The sequence below is a fragment of the Marmota flaviventris genome, chromosome 9 (assembly GCF_047511675.1).
Source record: "Marmota flaviventris isolate mMarFla1 chromosome 9, mMarFla1.hap1, whole genome shotgun sequence".
Taxonomy (NCBI): domain Eukaryota; kingdom Metazoa; phylum Chordata; class Mammalia; order Rodentia; family Sciuridae; genus Marmota; species Marmota flaviventris.
Window position 1 is genome coordinate 66,268,830 of NC_092506.1, and position 24,061 is coordinate 66,292,890.

Genomic DNA, 24,061 nt, shown 5'->3' on the forward strand with positions numbered 1-24,061 from the left:
CAATTTATTTGCTTGTTCCTTCCCTTCTCCAGCCTTTAACTGGTCAAAGGTGTTAACTTCTACCATGATCCTCCACCTCTACTTAACAGACTGTCTCTTAGCCCCTCTACACAGTCGTGGGTGAACACAGCCTACATTTGAACCTGGAAGTGGTTGGAGAAGCCAGCGTATAGTCAGATGGGGCTTGGGCATCTGAGCTGCTGTGGCTCTCACCACAAAGCGCACGATAGTGATCCACCCAGAGGAATGCAACAGACAACAGTGCTGGGAAACAGTGCAAAGCAGGGGGCTAGACACACTCCACCAAGCAAGCTGAATGGGGCCTGGGAGGCAGGAAGAGCCAAGAGAATCTGGATATATATACTGAGTCCCATAATACAAGAAAATTGTTATTACAAGGGAACGTTTACTACAGTGTATATATTATTTTTAAAACCATTAGAAAAAACAGTAGTCTAATGAAAAGGATTAGGGATTTAGAGTCAAATACTTTTGAGTTTGAGAATCTCATCTGCCTGATTCTGGTGATCCCATGAGGACACTACACAGCTAATGTAAAGATGTGAATGAGCTATGGTGGCCAAAGAGCTCTGAGGCTGATGGACAAGGCTGGGCCTTGAGAGGCTGGCCCTTTTCTTTCCCTCATTTGATCCCTTCCCTGAGCTCCTTCCAGGACAACTTTGGGTCACACTTCAAACATCATTCTTCCCAGCATTATTGTATTTATGACCACTCAGGACATTGGGAGTCCTGTGGGGACTTGTCATTTCTTCTGTAGTTTCTGCCTTTGGTGCTTAGCATGGCTTACATACAGAGTTGGTGCTGAGCAGGTGTTTGCTGAATGAACAAGGAACTTCAAACAACAATTCTTAGGAGAGAGAACTGTCTTATGACCATTAGTGAAGTCACTTGAAGGACTCATGAGACTTCCTAAATATAGTCTGACAGCTGTTTTTGCCCAAAAGGTAGGAAAAAAATTTTTGAAGATTTGCATTCCAAGCTCAGTTATCTCTACTATTTATACTAGTAACAATTAGACACATGATGTAAACCTTATAAAAATTTACTTTAACCATAAAATAACCATATAAAATAAAATTTTATAGTGATAATATACAGACTGGAATTAAAGAATATAAATTATGGCCTGAGCAGAAAGTATCTGTTTCTTTCCTCTACTCTTCACCCAACACACTTTTACAGAATGTCAGCTCTGTACTAGGCTTTGTTCAGAATACATTCTTTATAGAGTTTGCAAAGTCCTTTCATATTATTAAGTCTGTCTGTCTGTCTCACCTCCTACCCACCTGCCTCTGCTTTAGACCCACCAGAGACAACAGGTGAGGGGCAGAGAGCTCAGAGGCTTCCAGAGCTCCTGGAGCAAATGGGGACTATATCCGAAACAACATGTCTTGGTCAAGGATATGGGAAGAAATTTCAAATAAATTTGACCAGCCTCTTAGGGTTCAATGGTGGATACCTAAGTTTTGTGTTATTCCTTAGGCCTAAATTGCTGAGGCTGGCCTTGAACCTGCGATTCTCCTCTCCTGCCTCAGCCTCCTGAGTGAGCCACTGGGATTACAGGCGTGTGCCATCATGTCTGGCTAGAATCTGAGACTTCTACATTTAAAAGTATTCCAGTCTCTGTTAACTTTCCATGAGACCCATTTTTTTGTAATGATTTAATAAAATCAGAGAGTTTGATTGAACCTATACTGTATTATTACACATTTAACAGGCCAATTTTAGTCATACATTCCAACAAGTGACTTAAAAAGTCAAGTTGATCCCAATTTAGTTTTGTAATCCAAAAATACCACTTCCTCAAAACATATTTTCCACACAGTTTTACAATTGTGTCTCTCCAATCTCATGACCCTGTCATCAGCCTTCAAAGAAAAACAAAATTTTAAAGAGACTACAATACATATAATCTATACTTAACACAGGTTTGCTTTTGTTGTGCCATTTCTGAACTCATTATAAAATATGTCTGTGTATAACCTTATCATCTAAGTTAGCAAATACTTTCTCTAACGGAAAGACTTGGGGGTGAGGAGAGTTCTAAAGTTCTGGGTTCTAGTCCCAGTTCTGCCACTTCCTAGATGTTTTAGTCAAGTTGTTCTACTTTACTAATCATCCATCTCTTAATGTGTAAGATAAAGATCTATTCAAGAAGGCTAAAGCAGGAGGGTTGTGAGTTCAAATCTAGCCGCAGCAACTTAGCAAGTCCCAAGCAACTCAGTGAGACCCTATCTCTAAATAAAATACCAAAAAGGGATGGGTATATGGTTCAGTGGTTAAGTGCCCCTGGGTTAAATCCTCAGTACCAAAAAAAGAAAAAGAAAACCTATAATGTGGTGGGTTGTGCTGAATGCTAAAAAGTACAAAGATGAATTTTTAAAAATCCCTCTCCCCAAGGTTCTGATATTCTAGTGGAGTTGTAGAGAGATCATATATAACTGTTAATACAAGGAGATAAGTTCCATAACAAAAGGAGCCACATAGTACTAGAGAAGTTACAAAGGTGATACCCATTATCTTTTAGTGGGTGACATACCAGGGAACTAAGAACTAAGAAAGAACATGCTGCGGTTTTTAACATTCTAAACATAAAATAAGGCACGGGGGTAGGAAGGAAAACAAATATTAGAATGCAGTTTCTAGGTTGAATCTTCAAAACAAGAACAGCATCGTCTATTTAACTGTTGTATTAATTACAGCATGTAATGAAAACTCTATTTCACATACCCAGGGACATTTGCAACAAAGGAAAGCCCATGAACTGTATACTCTGGAATGTTTGGGTATTTGAATTCAGTTACTACTACTACATAATATTCTCAGTCCATTTTCTGAACATTTTGAAAGCAAAGGCACAACTATTCAATCTCTCTTTTTTGGGTGGCAATGGGGATAAAACCAAGGGGCACTGAACCCTTTTAATTAATTTTTTTAAGACAAGGTCTTGCTAAGTCACCCAGACTGGCATCGAACTTGCGATCCTTCTGCCTCAGCCTCCTGAGTTGCTAGGATTGGAGGCATGTGTTGCAGTACCTGGCTATGACTATTCACTTTCATTTTGAAGTAGTTGTTCACATGTCTGAAATACTTGTTTTAAATTGTTTAACATGAAAAGTCATTTAGTATATAGCAAACACATAGTAAAATTACAGAGACATACAAAAGTCAGACTACAATTACTGAAGAACTTAACAGAAGCATAATTCCAATATGCCCATTGATACAGAGGCAAAATCTCAAGATTTATCAATTACAAATGAGTTTCAGATCCAATTCAAGAATCAGGTATTACTCTGAAGTGAGTTAGAGAGGGTCAGAGAAGGGTCCCCAAAACTGGGTGACCCAAAACTTATCAAGTTTACATAGTCATTGGTAAACCTTCCATTTCCCTCTTTGCCCCACTGACTGATGTGTGTCAAACAGATTACTCTTCAGGTTCTCTGTAGGGGCCTTGTAACACTGAACTTCTGCCAAGTTGCCCCACATCTCACTGAGGAAATCATATTCCATTTTATCCTGAAGCTGCACACACAGGCTTTGTATGGCTTCTGGTCCCTGCCTCAAATATGCAGACCCTCCCACTATACGTATCAGCCTTCTAACAAATCAGCTTCAGTACCTCAGAGATGAAAACTCTACATTCCAGACTCATCCATGGCCCATTGTGATACAGGGAAACTGATTTAAACTCTATGTCTAAAATATGGGGAAATGTTGATCAAATGTGCTTATACAGGACCAGATATGTAAAGAGACCGTTTTCCCCTTACAACTGTGCTCCCAGGTCCATAAGTAGTAGTTTGTTTCTGCCTTTGGTTATAGTATAATGGGGTTTGCTCCTTTGCTCTGGATGTGAATCCAAGCAACACAATGAAGATTCCTCAAGCAAAAAGTCTTCCTGGTTTGTCAGTAAGCAGAAGAGTCTATTAATATGAGTCTGCTACTCATATTATTATTATTATGAGGGCACACCTGTAATCCAAATAACTTGGGAGGCCCAGGCAGGAAAATCACAAGTTTGAGGCTGGCCTGGGTGATTTAGCAAGGTCCTAAGCCACTTAGTGAGGCCTTGTCTCCAAATAAAAAAATAAGCCAGGCATCATGGCACATGCCTGTAATCCCAGTGTCTCAGGAGGCTAAGGCAGGAAAATCGTGAGTCAAGGCCAGCCTCAGCAACTTAGTGAGTCCCTAAGCAACTCAGTGAGACCCTGTCTCAAAATAAAATATAAAAAAGGCCTGGAAATGTGGCTTTAGTGTCCCTGGGCTTAATATCTGGCACCAAAATAATTAAATAAGATAAAAAAGGCTGGGGATGTAGCTTAATGGTAAACAGTCCTTAAGTTAAATACCCAGTACTACTACTACTACTACTATTGCACCACTGCTATTACTACTACTAGCACTAATTCTAATAAAGAAATTAAATGGATATACTACTTGCTATGTACTAGATACTGTTCTAAGCACTTTATATATTAAATTTCTTTCAATTCTCACAATAACTCCTATGAGCTAGGTTCTATCATGAGCCTCTCTAAGGACAAATAAACTGAGACACAGAACATACTGCATAGTTAGTAAATAGTAGGGTCCAGATAAAGAATAACAGCTCATATTCTATTTTTTTCTTCATTTTTAAGTAAAAAGTCATGTTTAGAAGTGTGTTCTAAAGTTTTAGGTCAATCACAAGTATTTTTGTGTAAAAGAACACTTCCTTTGTCTACTGTGGGATGAGACCAGGTTTGGAGCAGGTTTCAGATTCTAATCTAGGCTTGTGATGGGGAGAGACGGTGGAGAGTGACTAGGGAGGTATCTTAGATTGAGTTGCTGTCATCAATTGCCATAGACTGGGTGGCTTCATCCACATACATCCATTGTTCTCAGCTCTGGTGGCTTAAAAGTCAGGATTCAAGGGGGCACCAGATCTCATTTACAGAAGGCTGCCTTCTTGTTGTTTCCTACATGGTAAGAACAGAGAGGAAGCAAATTCTTGGGTCTCTTCTTATAAGGACACTAATGGCAACCTGAGGGCTCCACCCTGGTGACCCAGTTACCTCATAAAGGCCCTGCCTCCAAATATTATCACATTGGGGATTAGGGTTTCAGCATGAGAATCTTGGATGGGACACAAAATGGAGTTCACAGAAGGTAGTAAGGGGGCCTGTCATGTTAACCAGATATGTTTAGCCCAATTATTTTTTTAATTTTTTTATTTGTTAATAGACCTTTATTTTATTTATTTATATGTGGTGCTGAGAATTGAACCCAGTGCTGCACACATGCCAGGCAAGTGTGCTACTGATGAGCCTCAGCACCAGCCCAATAATTTATTTAGTTAGTTGTAGTTGGACACAATACCTTTATTTTATTTATTTTTATGTGGTGCTGAGGATCGAACAGAGTGCCTCCAACATGCTAGGCGAGTGCTCTATCGCTGAGCCCTAGCCCCAGCCCCTAGCCCAATTATTTTTGAAGACCATAGTACAGCAGAAGCCCAGTAGGCTTTGGAGAAAAGCAGACCCAGCTTCAGCTCCCAGCTCTATTACTTCTATGGTCCTGGGCTAGTTTCTTAGGCTAAGCTTGTTTCTGGCTGAAATGGGCATATGATTTTTTGATTTGATCGTATGATTTTTTTTTTCTTGAAAAGGAGCAGAAGGGAACTTTCAACAGGGTGTTAGAAATATTTGGCATCTTGGGGCTGGGATTGTGGCTCAGAGGTACAGCGTTCGCCTAGCATGCGTGAGGCACTGGGTTCGATCCTCAGCACCACATATATATAAAATAAAGACATATATATATAATAAAAACTACCTCACAGTATTATAATAAATATTAAATAAGATATAATGGGTGGATGCATGGGAATTTTATTTACTACATAGAAATACACAATGAAATTCTCATTTCTTTCTCTTCCCCTGTTAATCTTATTTTCCCTTCCCCCATCCCATTAGAGAAATAAGGAGAAACAATCTGCTTAGGACAAAAAGCAATACTAAGTAACTATGGACATGTGTTTTACTACTCAGCACCATTTCCCTTCCTCTTGGGGGAAATTGCTTTTAGGGTGGGGCTGCCCTCAGACCACCGCACACATACCCTGGCAGTGTCAGGTGGAACACATGTAGTCCCTAGGCTGACTACTAGGGTTCTCCAGTGTCTAGGTCATACTGATTAGTTCTGGGGTAGAAGTATAACCCAAGCTGTGTGTCCTACCCTAGGATTTTAATTTGGAGTTGCAAGAGAATGAACCTTGTCTTTTGGGTCAGAGACTAGAGGCTAAGGGTGACCTCTCCTATCTCTGGAGAAAGCTTGTCTACACAAGAAAGGAAAGCTAATTACAGATAAGCAAAAAAGACACAAAAAGAACTCTGGGGACACTGAAATATGATTGTGTGCCCAAGGCCATCAGAGTTGCCCTGATAACTAAAACTCTTCCTTCAATTTTCTGAGCTTTTATTCTGTGGTAGAAGTATCATTCCAATACATTTCTATTTCTTGAGATATTCTGTGTATGTTTTGTCATCAGTAATTCAGAGTCTTTAAAACTTCATTTATATTTTATTCCAGACTTTCTACAGGTACTTTGTAGTGAAGATCCCATTCAATCCTCAGAGCAGACCTAATGGAACGGCATAGCTTATCTTTCCCCTTCATCCAAACTGTTCATCTGTAATAGTATGAACCTCTTTGTAAGCCCAGGGTGAGATCATAAAATTGATCATCATTTTTTATACTAACCAAATCACGGCAGAATAAAGATCTATATCCACACATCACACCAACTAGTATACATTCAGGCTGTACCTGCTTAGGTTACATATCCAATCCAAATAATCAATCCCAGGAGAATGGAATGTGCTCCCTGGCCACACTGGATGTATACGGTAGATGGAGCCAGCTTCCTCAGACCCACACAGCTGTCTTAACAGAAATTAAGGTGATGCTAGGAGGGAGGAAAAGGGGATGCTTCAGGGGAGACCATCAGTAAATGCTCAGTACATACAAGAAAAATCAGAATGAATAAGTTTTTAAGACTGTCTATTCCACATTATATGCAACCACAAGAATGGAATACTAATCAGAGTAAGTTATACTCCATGTATGTATAATATGTCAAAATACACTCTACTATAATGTATATCTAAAAAGAACAAAGGGGAAAAAAAGACTATTCAGATTTCTCAACCATCTACTCCATAACTCCTCCTGTACACATTACTTCCAGTTGTAATCGCACATGTTTGTAGTCTAATTTGAGACTTGATCTCCAGAGGCTTTAGTATTCTCCACAGGGAAGCTAGCTAGTTTATCACTGACTCTCCAAACACTTATCCTGAGTACCAAATTAAAGTGCTGATATGGCAAGATCAAGAGATCCCAAGATACTTTCTAGAAGTTGCAACACTGAAGACCTGATTAAAAGCAAGTCTCTCTTGACTTAATTAAAATGTCTTTGGCCATCTCCTTGCCTTGGCATCCTCCTAGTTAACTGTAAACTCAAAATCACAGGGAAATAAGAAAGGTAAGGCTTTTCTTTAGAAAAGGGTTTTATCAACAAGTTGACAAACATAACAGATTTCCTACCGGCTGATAACAGTGAGAAGTGAATTTTTACAAAAATTTCTGTTAATTCAATGAGAAGTTGCCTAGCTCTAGGCTGGGACTCTGGCAACCTGGGTTTTGAGTTGAATGGATAGTCACTGTTTACCGTCATGGTAAAAGATGACCTACCTCTCATAATGCTACCATCTTGAACAAGACCAATCTTTTGAACCCCACTTCCTAACATAAAAACAACCTTCCTCTTTAGATTCATAAGAAAATTAAACAAAGTGTGGCTGGGGCCTACATGTATTACTTGAATATTTGAAAAGAATATGACTTCTGCAACTGTAAAATACAGTGCGTATTTGAGTTGTTTCTAGTTTTTGATTACTGTGAATAAACATGCTATAAACATTAGTATACAAGCCTTTTTTCCCTTTTTACAAATTTGAGGTAGGGCTGGGGTTGTGGCTCAGTGGTAGAGCGCTCACCCAGCATGCATGAGACACTGGGTTCGATCCTCAGTACCACATAAAAGTAAAATAAAGATACTGTGTCAACCTAAAAGACAAATATTTTTAAAAAATTTGTGGTATACATATTTATGATAAAAGGCACACAGCATAATTTTAGGTGTTCAGATAGGGGGTTCTGAGAACTGTAGACACCCATATTACACTACTGACAACAAGATGCCAAATATTTTTTTAATATTTATTTTTTAGTTATAGGTGGACACAATGTCTTTATTTTATATATATGTGGTGCTGAGGATCGAACCCAGTGCCTCACGCATGCTAGGCGAACGCTCTACCTCTGAGCCACAATCCCAGCCCCAAGATGCCAAATATTTCTAACACCCTGTTGAAAGTTCCCTTCTGCTCCTTTTCAAAAAAAAAAATCATACGATCAAGTGATTTGTCTCCATTAGTCTTCATAACTGATATTTTATTGGCTATATTGAGACATTTCACTTTGTACACAATTCTTAACACATGTACCATAAATCTAAAAAGACTTATACTAGCCAGGAGCGGTGGTGCATGCCTATAATCCCAGTGGCTCTGGAGACTGAGACAGGAGAATCACTAGTTCAAAGACAGCCTCAGCAATGGCGAGGCTGTGAGACCTTGACTCTAAATAAAATACAAAATAGGGCTGGGGATGTGGCTTAGTGGTCAAATGCCCACAAATTCAATTCCCGGTACCAAAAAAAAAAAAAAAAAAAAGACTTATACTGATTCTTTTCAGTTATTCCAATGACTTTCCAGCTTTGAATTTGGAGGCAAATTATCCTTAAGAGAATAGCGAATACCACTATCTTTGAATGCTGCTGTTATTTAGGTCTCATTAATTGATAACTTTGTCATACATACTACATACTCAAATTTTCCATCTTTCACATCACATTAAAAAAATTATTAGGAAAACTAGATTCCTATGACCGAAGATGTTACAGAGTACACATAATTTGACAGCAGTAATCCAGGAATGGTCTTCTTTAGGAAACCACTATTAAAAATTCTATAGGAAATTCTATTAAAAAACACAGGAATAGAAGTAATATAAAATGTTCAAGACATTAAATGCAGGACTGTGACTCCAAACTGCCATTTAATATGCTTTGTATTGTAGGATATAAAACTAACTCCCCGCTTATGAAGTGTTAAGCTGATACCAGACATGGTCCAAGCCGCCCATAATTCAATATCCCACTATTTTATGGTTGTATCCCAAACTAAACAACTGGCAAATGATTTCACTTCTTAAAAAAAGGCACTTACACTTAAAAAAAAATGGGAGGAGGTGGGATGGGATTCCCTCTTTTTTAGAGATGTTTTTAGAGCAACTAAAAAACTTGCTTTTACAAAATAGTTGATAAAAAAGACATGGCATATTATTAACAGACTTGGCTTCTTTCTCTTCTGCTTCATCAGAGGCTGGACTCTCCTCATTTTCAAATTCTCCATTTTCTGCAGGTAAATCTTCTTTTGTTTCTTGGTTAGCCACTTCAGCCTGTATTCTCTTTGCTATCCTTTTCTCTTTTGTTTGAATATATTTGTCTGAGTATTTAGCCTTGCCCACTACCTTCCTGGGCTTGGTGTCTGACTTGTCAGGAGCAGGTTTAGCTAACAACCTGGCCAACCTCCTCTTGGGCTCCTCTTTCACCTGAGCTGACCTTTCTTTTGGGCATCCTGGTGGGTACCAGAGCCTTCCAAAGCTCTGCTGCCTGGTTGCTGCTGCTCTCCATTGTTCTCTTAACTCAATGAATTGCACTGTTTCCAAATGTTAATCCTTGCATTCCTTATATAAATGCCTTGGTCATGACACTGGCAGAGTCAGACTTCAAACACAGAATGCAAGGTTCTGCTGCCTCCCCCCACCCCAATAAGAATAACTGGTATAAAAGTAGATGAGGGGAAATGGTGTGATGGATGGCCCTAAAAAGACAGAGTTGCATGGATAATATAACACAATTTCCCAAACCTGTAAGCCAGATCTTTAAAAGCTGTTGATAACTCAGTTCCAGCCTTCCTTCTCACAGCCATTCTCTTATATCATTATAATTTATTTGAAATAACTCTGTATCCACAGAGGTACACACTATTGAAGTACTTTTTGGGGGTACTTCTTATATTAGGGGTTGTTTGGTAACACAGTTTCTCAGCTTTAAAAAATATATATATGAGTTCTGGGGGTGTAGACAGCTTGCTTAGGATATAGTATGTGTGAAGTCCTGGGTCCCATCCCCAGCAATGCATTTAAAAAAATTGTTTTCATATTTAAAAAGAATTTTTTACTGGACATAATATAAGATGATGCACCACTTTACTGTATCACAGCTTATATTCTCTATGCCTTCTTTCTTCACTTGAGAAATAAAGACAATAAAATGCTTATCCTGTTAGGCTATTCTGAGAATATGAAATAAAATTAATGTCTTGGTATCATGCCTTATACCTAGCAAGTATGTATGGAGCATGAAGAAAAATGCATTCCTACAATGATGAGACTGTGTTAGGCAGAAGTACGTGGGATGACAGCCACAGTTCCTGGTCTCAAGGGGCCTATAGTATTTCTTATATTCTGAGTTGTCTGGTAACACATTCTCAGTTTAAAAAAAAAATGACAATTTTATTTTGCCTTTATATTTAAGAAAAAAAGAGAAATTTTCACTGGGTATAGAAACTAGGATAATAGTTTTTTTTTTCCTTTTAGGACTGTAGAGATGTCACTACATCATCTTGTAGTCTCCATTATTTCAGATAAAAGCAGCTATCACCTTGGAAGAAACTGTGTGTGTGTGTGTGTGTGTTCCTTCTCTAACTACTTTGAAGATATTTTCTGTATCTTTGTTTTTAGCACCTTGATGATAATGAGCTTTGGTATGTTTTTGTGTTGATCCTATTTGAAATTAACTGAAATTCCAGGATCTGTGGGTTGCTATTTATGATAAAATTTGAAATAATTTAGTTAATATTTCTTCAAGTATTTTTCTCCCTTTCCCCTACCCCTCCTGGAACTCCACTACAAGTTAGATTTCCTGACACTAGTCCATTAATCACTGAGCTTTGGTGTTTTTTCCTCCCAATCTTTTTCTCTGTTCTTTGGTTTGAATGATTTATCTTGGTCTATCATATTCCCTCATTTTGTCTTCTATTCTTCTCACCAATTAGTTTACTGAATACTATAACTTTTAATTCCAAAGTTTCTATTGTTTTACAGCCCTCAATTTCCAAATCTCTTCAGAAATTCCCCATCTGTTCACCTATTATATCCATTTTTTTTTTACAGTAGACCCTAACGTGTTTATCATAGTTTTTAAAAGTCTTTGCTAATTTCAACATGTGGGTTGTTAGAGGGTCTCTAAAAACTGATTTTTCTCTTGCATATAAAAAGACATACTGGAAAAGTTTCATTTAAAAAAATGTTTTTGTGGTACTGAGGCTTGAGCCCAGGGGCTCTACCACTGCATTACATTCTAGTCCTTATTTATCTATTTCTTTCTTTATTTATTTTGAGGCTAGCTTATGCAATTTAGCAAGGATCTTGTTGAACTGCAGGGGCTATCCTCAAGTTGTGATCCTCCTGCCTCCACCTTGAAAATCACTGGTATTATAGATGTGTGACACTGGGCCCAGCTGGAAGTGCTTCTTCAAATGTTGAGCATGATACATCGAGGAGATTCTGGTCCTGTTATCTTTCTCTGCAGAGTGATTTCTGTTTTAGCAGGCATTTTCTGAAGGATAACTTTGAATTTATGGAGGATTAATCTATAGCTTTCTTGAAACAGATCTATTTTGGTATGGTGCCCAGTCCTATGGTCATTCCCTAAGCGTGGGGACACAATTTTTTTATTCTAGGTTGTACTCCTCTAGATTTCAATGGAAAGTTCAAGGTGTTGACCAAGCTGTTCTAATTTGGCAGGTCTCAAACTGCAACATGTCTCCCGGTGGTGGGTAGCAGCTGAAAGTTCAGCAGTTTCTCCTTCCTTGTTTCCTCCTTGGGTCCTGAAAGTCTTACTCATCAGAGGACAAGGGTCAACTAAATCTTTTTGTTCTTGCAGTGCTAGGGACTGAGCCTTGAACCCAGGGCCTTGTGCATACCATACAAGTAGCTGTACCATTATCAGTTGTGTTTAGTCACAGATTTTTTGTTGTTCCCCACTTCCAGGATTTTTCTGTTCAATTTCTAGTTGCTCTGTAGATCTCAAACTCTTTAGGCCAAATGTACAACTTTCTGCTTGGCTTCTAATTACTACTGTTCCTTGTGTACACTGGAAGATACCTTCAGAAGGCAAGATATGATACATATCTTTCCTGTATTTTAAAAATCAAAATTTCTCTAGTTTTTACCTACTCTGTCTGGTTGTTCTTTGGTGACTTCAGACACTTATTTTACATATTTTAAGTTTATAATTTTTTTCCTGTACAAGATTTGATCTAATATAAGCTATTCTACTGTTACTGGAATTGAAAACTTCTCATACCTCAAAATTTGGGAGGAAAAACTCCAAAATCATGTAAGATAAATCACCTTTAGTTGAGACATGGACAAAAATAAAATAGTACAAGGAAAAGTGTTTGGGGTATTCATGCCTTCTCTCTCTCTCTCTCTCTCTCTCTTTGATATAAAGTGTATGCTGCCCAGCTGGCTTCAGACATATAATTCAACCCATATTTTATTTAATCATTTTAACATTTAATTTTTTCCTAAAGTTATTTCACTCAGTCAATATGACATTTCTCAAAATGGCCCAAGTTTTCTGTTCCCCTGTAATCTATGACTTCACCTCCTACCACAATCCCCATAGTGGGGCTATCCAAAGTGCTCTGTGACTCAGAGCTTTTGTCCTAGCAGTTCTTTGACATTCTTGTTCCAGAAGCCAATGGTTCTTCTCCTCCTCTTTTCAGTTTCCACTTAAATGTCAAATTTTTAGAGGCCTTCCTTACCTTGCTTAAAACTGTACCTTACACACATATACTTTCTACTCCTGCATTTCTTTCTCCATAACATCTTATATTTTCTTATAGTCAGTCTTTCCCACAAAGGACTGTAAACTCCATGAAGACAGGGACTTTTGTTTTCATTCTGTGGTGTATTCCTAGCATCTACTATAGCTAACTCTGACTTGGTGGGTGATCAGTAAAAAAAAAATTTTTTTTTGGTAGTACTGAGATAGAACCCAGGGATGCCCTACCACTGAACTGCATCCCTAGCTGTTTTTATATTTTTTTAATATTTACTTTTTAGTTATAGATGGATGCAATATCTTTATTTTATTTTTTATGGTGCTGAGGATCAAACCCAGTCCCTCATGCATGGTAGGTAAGCACTCTACCTCTGAGCCACAACCCAAGCCCTCTTTGTGTTTTTTTTTGAGTCAGGGTCTTGCTAAGTTACTGAGGCTGCCTTGAACTTATGATCCTCCTGCCTCAGGTTCCCAAACTGCTGGAATTATAGGTGTGCACAATATTTATTATTTAAATAACTCCTGCTAACTGATTTTAATTTGGCTTTCCCTTCCTTCACCTCACCCACTAGAATGGAAACACCAGTATCAGTTTCTTTGTCTTAGTGTCATTCCCACTGACTAAAATACGTAACTTCATATATAGTTAGGTGCTTACTAGATACTGTTATGAAGAAGCACTAGCTTTTATTATTCATTTATAACATATAGGATTTTCCAAAGGCCAGAATCTTCTTTTCCTCTATTGCCTCTTGGTGTAATCTATTGAGGTTATACACTAAGTAGGGGCATAAACATTGACTGAATTAGCTAAATATGATTAGATACAAGACAGTACTTAAATACTAAGTAATGATCAGGTAAATCTTATGATGTTTCCACTTTTGCTAGTGGCATTTATTATAGATGTCTTGCTATGCTATACTGCATTCTTGGTTCACTCTTTTAACTTCTGTGGTCATTTATCCTTCCAACTAACATGCATATCTAATATAGTGAAAGAAATTGGTGAACATGTGGGTTTCCAAGGCACTGACAGTATAAAATAGTAATGACAGCTAAATTGGGAAGAGAGGGTGGAAAACAAATTGGAATCATAAGATTAGACAACAATAAAGACCAATGTAGAGGAAATAACAGAATTAAAGCAGAACTTGCTCTGTTTTTCACCTTTTTTATTGGTGCATTATAGTTGTACATAAATGATGAGATTTGTTGTTACATATCTGTAGATGCACACAATATAACAATATAATTTGGTCAATATCACTCCCCAATTGTTCTCCTCTTTTCAGTTTCCACTCAAATGCCAGTTTTTCCCTCCCTCCCTCCCATCTCTTGGCCCTTTTTCTTTACTGACTTCCCTTTGATCTCTTTGAGATCTGATCCCACCTTTCTTTTACTTTTTCCTCTCTAGCATCTGCATATGAGAAAAAACATACCTTCCTTACCTTCTGAGTTTGACTTACTTCGCTGAATATAATGATCTCTAGATTCATCCTTTTTCCTGCAAATGACAATTACATTTTTCTTTATGGTTGAATAAAACTCCATTGTGTATATATACTGCATTTTCTTTATCCATTCGCCCATTGATGGACACCTAGGCTGGTTCCATAGTTTGGCTATTGTGAACTGTGCTGCTATAAATATGGATATGCCTATGTCACTACAGCATGATGATTTAAATTCTTTAGGACAAATACTGAGGGTGTGTGATAGCTGGGTCCTATGGTGGTTCCATGCCTAATCTTTGGAGGAACCTCCTTCTGATTTCCATAGTGCGGTACCAATGTACAATCCCACCAACAGTATAATAGTGTTCTAAAGCAGAACTTTCTAAAGATCTTGAATTCTAAATAGCAGAGAGGTGGTGTTTTACTTTAGATTCCAAATAAGGAAGCTGGCCCAGTGGCACACACCTACAATCCCAGTGACTCAGGTGGCTGAAGCAGAAGGATTGCAAGCTGAAAACCAGCCTCAGCAACTTAGTGAGGTCCTAAAAACTCAGCAAGATCCTGTCTCAAAAAAATTAAAAGGGGGCTGGGGTTGTGGCTCAGTGGTAGAGTGCTTGCCTAGCATGCATGAGGCACTAGGTTCGATCCTCAGCACCACACAGAAGTAAAATAAAGATATTGTGTCCACCTAAAACTAAAAAATAAATATCAAAAAAATTAAAAGGGTGGGGATGTGGATCTATGGTTAAACACTCCTGGGTTCAATCCCCAGTACTGTCCCCCCTCCAAATGAGATTGCAAATAAAGAATTTGGGTTAAAAAAAGAGATAAAGCAAATCATTAAAATAATAGAAGTAGAATATGTGAATTCCAAACCATGGGAGGAAGAGGAAAAACAAAACAAAACAGATAAATCTAATCGAAGGGGAGAAAGCAGGATAAATAGCATGAAACAAGATGGTAGGAATATACCTAAATTTGTAAATAATCACAGCAGTTTGGGGGAGATTGCTAAATAAAGTGGTTGAGGAGGCTCTCCACAAGATTCTGACATTTTATTACAACAGCAATCACTTTTGGGGGGCGGTACTGGGGACTGAACTCAGGGGCACTCAACCACTGAGCCACATCCCCAGCCCTATTTTGTATCTCATTTAGAGACAGGGTCTCACTGTGTTGTTTAGTGCCTTATCATTGCTGAGGCTAGCTTTGAACTCACCATCCTGCCTCAGCTGCCCAAGCCATGGGATTACAGGTGTGTGCCATAACACCCAGCAAACAGCAATAACTTTTACAGAGGGTCACTACATCATGCTAAGCACCATTCTAGATGCTTTATATGTATGAATTACTTAATTCTCACAGCAGTCTAATGAAAGAGACATTGTTACCCTATATAAAAAAATCAGAATACAAAGTAACATGAGCTGGCACTGGGGCACACCTGTAGTCTCAGCAGCTCAGGAGGCTGAGGCAGGAGGATTGCAAGTTGAAAGCCAGGCTCAGCAACTTAGCAAGGGCTAAAGCAATTTAGTGAGACCCTGTTTGAAAATAAAATTGGTTAGGGATGTGGCTCAGTGGTAAAATGCCTCTAGGTTCAATCCCCAGGATCAAAAATAAAAAAATAAAGAAGTAACAAGTTCAAGGCCACAGAGCCAATAAGTGGTAGAGCTAATTCAGAGTCCATGCTCATAGCTACCTATGTTGTTTGAAGGAACTAGTTGATATCAGAAGGATGAGAGGAATCCAGATATGTGGAAGTTGTGGGGGAGGTGATATATTCTAGACAGAAAGAAAAGCAAGCACAAAGGCCTTAAGTGAGGAAGAACTTGGGTCTTTTGAAGAACAGAAGAGCCAGTGTGGCTCAACGGTAGTTGACTATCAGAGAGCGGTATGAGAATGAATTTGGGAGGCACTACAGGCCTCATCAAGTAGTTTATCGGATTATTTATGGTGTATCAGGGGCTGAACTAAATGCCTTATACTGACTCTACATTATATAATTTCTTAATACAAGAGTCCTTTAATATGTTTTATTTCCCTCCCCACTTTGTAGTTGTGGAAAGTGAGGCTTAAAGAGACTAAGTAAATTTGCTTATGATACATACCAATTAAGTAGAAGAGCCAGGGTTCAAACCAGGTGGGCATGACTCTAAATCTCAGGCCACAACCACACATGGCATTGAGTCAAGCTAAAAATAATCATTACCCAAGAACAGCCTCCACCTTCCTAGAGGCACGTGGCTATAAAAAGAAGATGCACCTAAGTGTCTGAGTGATTCTGCTGAGGAATGCAGCTTGGAGAGAAATGTTCCATGCTGTGGGATCTTAAATCAGGACTACCTTGTCTTTGTGCTTGGCTTTGTCCCAGCAAATCAGTTTCTTGTTTACTTCTTGTCTGTGTTGTGTTTAGTCCTTTGGCTCTGAAAATGAATCTACATTTTAGACTTGTGTCAATATGTTTGTTATCATTTGTTTTTGCTGAGGAAGACTCTTTTCAGGTCCTCAACTTAGCCCTGGTATCCTGTGTTGGCCTGTACCTTCTTTCTCTGAATTGGGAAAAAGTACAGTCTCGCAATAAAGGATCCTGGTAAAAAGGGACAAAGAAGAGAGTAAAGTAACAATGGAGGAAGACGCGATCCCCGATAAAGAATTATACCTCATGTCCAGGGATGCAGAGAAAAGGAAAGATGGCTACAGAAACAGCTTATTCTGAAAAAGCCTCTTGCAAGAGCTAAGCCTATGCCTGGGACTAAGGAATAGGAAAGAAGAGGCTCTTCTCTGAATCGTGCTTTTCAGGGACTTTGTCTTGACTTCTTCCATCTTTTCCTAACTCTGCTAGGAAATACTGATAGAGTCAACCAGGTATCCCCTGGTGATATAGAAGCTCTTAGACATGTATGACAAGGAGCATACTATGGTAGCCTCCTCAGTGAGTGGATGGACCCTGATATACCCCATTCTTCAGGTCAGAGGTCCATCCAACTATGGATATGGAATGCCAGTTTTCCTGCTATATTTTGCTTATAACTTCCCTGCTATATTTTTAGTATTAGTAATAAACATTCACACCAGATGAATAAAGCCTGTACATTAACCTCATTTCAGAAAGCTAACAATCCTAGGAAAACATAAAGCATGCCCAATCTTTGATAGATAGTACTGGGGCCATAATTATTCTCACATCCTACAACATCTAGAAATACCTTAAATAAAAACATACATCCAGCAATCAGAGAGATAACTGTCCCAGGATTGCAAGGGAAGAGGCAATAGTGACCATCTTCTCGGAGACCACTATTCACATTCCTGTATCCATGCTTCCGGTAAAACCAGTAGAGCAGAGGATGCAGAACAATGGAAAGAGCTGAAGTCCCAAGGGACTTTGTTGCTGAGCAGCTATGACACTATGAAAAAAATTGGGCTCTTTGAGCCTCAAGTTTATATTAAATAGTCCTCTTCAGAAGCTGATTCTGTATAGGGGAGGGAAGATTAATAGGTGCCAAGCACTATTCTAAGTATTTTGTAGTTATTCTTCTCAACTACTCTATAAAGCTAATATTATTATCTAATTTTACAGATTCAGAGATGTGAAGAAACTTACCCAAAGTCACAAAGCTTTTAAGTGGAGGAGCTAGGACTGGAAGCTAAGCAGTCTAGTTCCAGGAACCATACCCCTTACTTTTAAATCCTGGTCCTGATAATTTTACCCCTGTGTGACCTTCTGCAGGCCATTATATTTAATTTAAGCCAGGCATCAAGCCAGGCATGTTGGTTCACATCTGTAATCCCAGTAACTCAGGGATTCCAGGCCATCTTGGGCAGTTTAGCGGACCCTGTCTCAAAAAATACAAAGGACTGGGGATGTAACTCAGTGTTAGAGTGCCCCTGGGTTCAATCCCCAGTACCTCAAATAAATAAATAAACAAAAATTTTAGCATCAAAATGAGAAAGTTTTGGCTGGGCATGGTGGCACATGCCTGTAATCCCAGTGCCTCAGGGGGCTGATGTAGGAGGATTGAGGATTGGGAGTTCAAAGCCAGTCTCAGCAAAAAGGGAGGCACTAACAATTCAGTGAGACCCTGTCTCTAAATAAAATACAAAATAGGGCTGGGGATGTGGCTCAGTGATTGAGTGCCCCTGAGTTCAATCCCCAGTAACTCTCACCCTGCTCAAAATAAAAATAAAAAAAAAAAAAAAAGAAAGAAAGTTTCTTGCTATTGACAGCAACTTCTGTTAAACTGCAGTCAGGACACACCCATCATTGCCTGCATGAGGATTCACCTGACTATCATCTGGTGGTGTGACTAAATAAATACAATCTGAACAAATAATTCAAAGGCCATTTTGGGAAGAAATATGAACATTTTTGTTAAAATCTTCTAATTAGGGGGCTGGGGTTGTGGCTCAGCAGTAGAGTGCTTGCCTCGCTTATGCGGGGCCCTGGGTTCAATCCTCAGCACCACATGTAAATCAATAAAATAAAGGTATTGTGTCCAATTACAACTAAAAAATAAATATTAAAAAAAAATCTTCTAGTCAGCCAGGTGTAATGGCACATACCTGTAATCCCAGCAGCTCCAGAGGCTGAGGCAGGAGGATTGCAAGCTCAAAGCCAGCCTTAGCAATTTAGCAGCCTTAAGCAAATTAGTGAGACCCTGTCTCAAAATAAAATAAATAAGAGCTATGGTCATGGCTCAGTGGTAGCGCGCTTGCCTAGCATGTGTAAAGCACTGGGTTCAGTCCTCAGCACCACAAATAAATAAATAAATAAATAAATGTATTGTGTCCAAAAGAATAAATAAACAAAAGAAATAAAAAGGACTGGGGATATGGTTCAGTGGTTGACCACTCCTGGGTTCAATCACCAGTACAAAAAAAAAAAAAAAAATCTTAAAGAGTACCAGTATTGGAATTCACAGAATGTTTCATTGACTCGAAGAAAAATTTGAAGACAACGATGAGGCATTTTTAAGAAATGTTGCACTATCAATGCTCCTGAAGGCAATAGGATGGTTGTTACATAAATAAATATGATGAGTCAAAATGATTCAAAGTTGGAATTGAATATGAAGGGATTTTAGGAATCCTTTACCAGTAAATTTTATTTACATTTTCCCTTTTATGCATGCAGAAAAGTGACAGACCAGAAATTCATGACCAAGTAAGTCTAAAAATCCTCTTTCAATAAGATGATGTGGATTTTTTTCTTGCTTATGGTACATAAAATAATGGTGTATGTTTAAATATATATATTTTTGGATTTAATGAACATTGAATGAGAACATTTCTAATGCCTCATTTGAAAATTGGGGTAGTGACTCCTAATGGCTACAGAATAAAATGCAAATGCAACAGCATTCAAAGACCCTCTACAACCTGGTTTAAACCTACCTTTTCCATTCTTATCTTCTACATACCAGATTGTACTGTGATTCCTTGAAGATTACCTGCCCCTGTTCATTTGTGCGCCTCCAAACTATTCTTTCTCCTGAACACAGCCCATCCTTGTCTGTCAGCACCTTCATCTACTGTAAGGTGGTCCTGAATGATTTCTTTAATCTTTCAGTTTCTCAGTTTTCTTATTTCTGAAATGAGAATCTAACTTCAGGTTTAATTTGAGGACTTAATGAGCTAATATATGTTAAGTGTTTAACATGGAATGGTCAGGCAGTATTATCTGGGTCTTGAGGATGAGTCAATCTCAAAAACATGGTGAACTGGCCAAGGGCACAAAACTCATTTAACAGTAAAGACAGAATAAGAGCCTTGACTTCCTCACCCCCAGTACCAGGCTGTCTTTAGGTTTATGAAAGGTTCCACCTCTAGTCCCTAACTAATACTGATAGATTGGTGAGAAAGGCTCTTTTTAAAATTTTCTTTGAAACCTGTCTCTCCCGCCTCCTTCCCCTAAATCGTATGTCCTAAACATACTACAGAGACACAGCCACATCAATGTTAATTGCAGCAAAATTCACAATAGCTAAACTGTGGAACCAACCTAGATGCCCGTCAGTAGATGAATGGATAAAGAAAATGTAGCATATATACACAATGGAATATTACTCAGCAATAAAAGAGAGTAAAATCATGACATTTTCAGGTAAATGGATGAGTTGGAGAATCTGATGGTAAGTGAAGTTATCCAATCCCCCAAAAAACAAATGCCAAATGTTTTCTCTGATATAAGGAGGCTGATTCATACTGGGGTTGGGAGAAGGTGCATGGGAAGATTAGATGAATTCTAGATAGGTAGAGGGGTGGAAAGGGAAGGGAGGGGGCAAGGGGTATAAAAAAAGATGGTGGAATGAGATGGACATCATTACCCAAAGTACATGTATGAAGACACAAATAGTGTGAATATACTTTGTATACAACCAGAGATAAGAAAAAATGTGCTCTATATGTGTAATATGAATTGTAATGCATTCTGCTATCATATATAACAAATTAGAATTAAAAAATTTTAAAAAAAAGGTAAGAGAGACCATGTATTAAACAAATGGGTTTATCATTCCAGAACCTTCAAGGCAGTTATATACATATAAGGCCTCCAAGAAAAAGAAATATAGTATAGAATGTTTCCCAAATTATTTAATTATAAAACTAGAGGTTGCAATACAGATGTGCATTGTCAAGCCATAACTCCACTTTCCTGATCTCTAAATAATAAAAGCTACAAACTCCTTAACATAACATATAAGAGTGTTTGTAACCCATTTACCTTGCAAAACCTACCACTCCACCCATGTGTCAGCTCCATCCTGACCATTCACCATGTCAGGGGCCAGGATTCACAGGTATATCTTTCTTTTTTTTTTTCTTTCTTTCTTTTTTTTTTTTAAGAGAGAGAGAGAGAGAGAGAGAATTTTTTAATTTTTTTTTTTTAGTTTTCGGCAGACACATCTTTGTTTGTATGTGGTGCTGAGGATCAAACCTGGCGCCGCACGCATGCCAGGCGAGTGCGCTACCGCTTGAGCCACGTCCCCAGCCCACAGGTATATCTTTCTGACAGAAATACCTTTCTTCTTTCCCTGGAGTCCAACTTTCTGGCCCTTCCAGACCTAGTTCATGTGACACCTCGCTGAAGCCTTCTCTGGTCATCCCCATCAGTTGTCTGTATTCTCCCCTGTGCTCTCTACATCTGCACTGCAGCACTTTTCACTGTGGCTCTCCATTACATATTGATTGATGGATTCCCTTCTAGCCCAGGGTCCTGAAAGCTAAGGACCATATTATCACTTACATCCCCAGTGAGAGGGAGGCATCCTATATGCATGCAGTAATAGTCTACCTTTACCACACCCGGTTCTGCTGGGGACACAGAATTTCCATACATAGCTTTCCTGGTTCCTCATAAGGTAAGATTCAAGTTATGCTTTTTTTCTAGCATAATTAACAAGGGATACTTACATCTTTATACCTAATGGACCTTCCAGGAACAATAATTATGTAAGTCTGCATGTATTGCAGAATCCCCTACACCAAGTTAAGTCACCATGAATGGGAAACAATTTGTTCTTTCCTTTCCAAAGTCAATTGTAATTACAAGCTCCTTTAGATTTGTCTATGACAAAGCCTATTTTCCTAACTACTCAAAGGAAAAATATTGTTCCTCCAATTCTAATAAAGTCCCTGTAGGTTTGGGAGCAGAATACATGTATTTTGTTTGTGTCTACTAATAATAAGGAACTCCAATTGATTAATAATATGAGATCAAAACTAGCGGGTAGGGCTGGGGTTGTAACTCAGTGGTAGAATGCTTGCCTAGCACATACGAGGACCTGGGTTCAATCCTCAGCACCACATAAAAATAAATAAGCAAAATGAAGGTATTGTGCCCAACTATAACTAAAAAAATTTTTTTTTAAACTAGTGGGTGTGCTGGGCATGATGGCACAATCCTTAACTTCAGCAACTCAGGGGGCTAAGACATGAAGATTGTTAATTAGAGGGCAGCCTCAGTAATTTAGCAAGGTTCTCAGTAACTTTGTAAGACACTGCTGGGGATGTGGCTCAGTGCCAAAGCACCCCTTGTGTTCAATCCCCCAGTACACTTTCTCTCCAAATAAAACCTAAGTGGTTATGAGCCATGACCTTCTCAGAGTCAATGTTTCTGGCCTCAGATTCTCTGGACTAATATTTCTCAGTAAATACACTTAGTATAACTTTGATCTAACTTTAAAAATAGTCTTCTAGAAAAGATAGTAAAGTCATGCCTGGCAAATAGCAAATACTATCATTTCCACAGGGAGTAGACATACATAATTAATTCAAATACTCAGGCACAAGAAATAAATGAGTGTTAAAACAGAAACAAAAACTCTTCTTTCTCTCACACCAATATACTCTTAGGTGCCAAATACTCCTTATTTGATGTGGTTGCACATGACTTCTTAGGCTGGCATCTTCTCTAGATGTACTAACATTGGTCAAGGTTTTAAAATACATATTTTCTGAAATATGCATTCTTAAGCCTACAGTGCAATCCTTTCTCTTTTCACTGCTAGCAAACTAAATTGATGCTACAAACTCAAGTTCTCACTAGATTACCAAATCTTTCCCACTGAGTCAGAATTAGGTTCACTTTAACAGTGCTCCCTCAGTGGGTTGAAAGAACAAAGTTATCAATGTGACTAGTAGTAGATGTGTTGAATAGCTTGTTACATAATCAAATGCCCCCCAAATCCAGTCAATCATATGTCACTTAATGAGGGTGGCTTGTTTTGAAAAATTCACTGCTAGGTGATTTCATCCTTGAGTGAACATCACTTACACATACATAAACCTAGATGGTATAGCCTACCTCATGCTTCAGCCATCTGGTTTAGCGCAGTACCCCAGGCTACAAATCTGTATAGCATACTACTGTGCTGAATTCAGTAGGCAACTAAAGCACAATATCAATTATTTGTGTACCTAAACACAGAAAAGTTGAAAAGACTATGTCAGGAATTATGTGGCACCATTATAACCTTAAGGGACCCTCCCACATGTGTTTCACTACTGACCAAGACATTACACAGCACATGACTGGAGCTGAAATCTGCCATCACTCTAATTTCCTGCCACTGTCAATGTTAGCAAAGAAAAATCCACAAAGAAGATGGGGATTAAAATGGAGTAAGGAACTTTATTCACATTTTGCCAAATACTTCCAGACAGAAAGTGAGGCTCAGAAAAATAAATTTGTCCTAAGTCATGTTTCTATTGAATAGCAGAAGCAGGATTCAAACTCAGATCTGTCTGATTCAAACAAATGTTCATTTTATAAACAGAGACCAGCCAGATATTGGAAGAAGAATGTTGGTGTTATGATTTGGATATGAAGTGGCCCCAAATGTGTTAATGCAGAAATATTCAGAGGTGAAATAATTTGATTATGAGACCTGAACGTAATCAGTGGATTGATCCATTTGATGGATTGATAATTTGAAAGGACTTTTGTATTGAATGCTAACTCTGGGCTAGAGGAGGTGGGTCTCTGGGGTGTGCTCTTGGGGACTATATCTTGACCCCCTGGCTCTTTCCACTCTCTTCTTCTGCTTCCTGGACACCA

At 38.6% G+C, this 24,061-nt stretch overlaps 1 protein-coding gene and 1 pseudogene across 1 annotated transcript in view; both read right to left on the reverse strand.

Moving 5' to 3' along the window:
* Window positions 1–24,061, reverse strand: part of Gab2 (GRB2 associated binding protein 2) — a 191,380-nt gene that overhangs the window by 142,068 nt on the left and 25,251 nt on the right. The window lies entirely within an intron of this gene.
* On the reverse strand, window positions 7,156–9,766 carry LOC114098535 (non-histone chromosomal protein HMG-14 pseudogene; annotated as a pseudogene).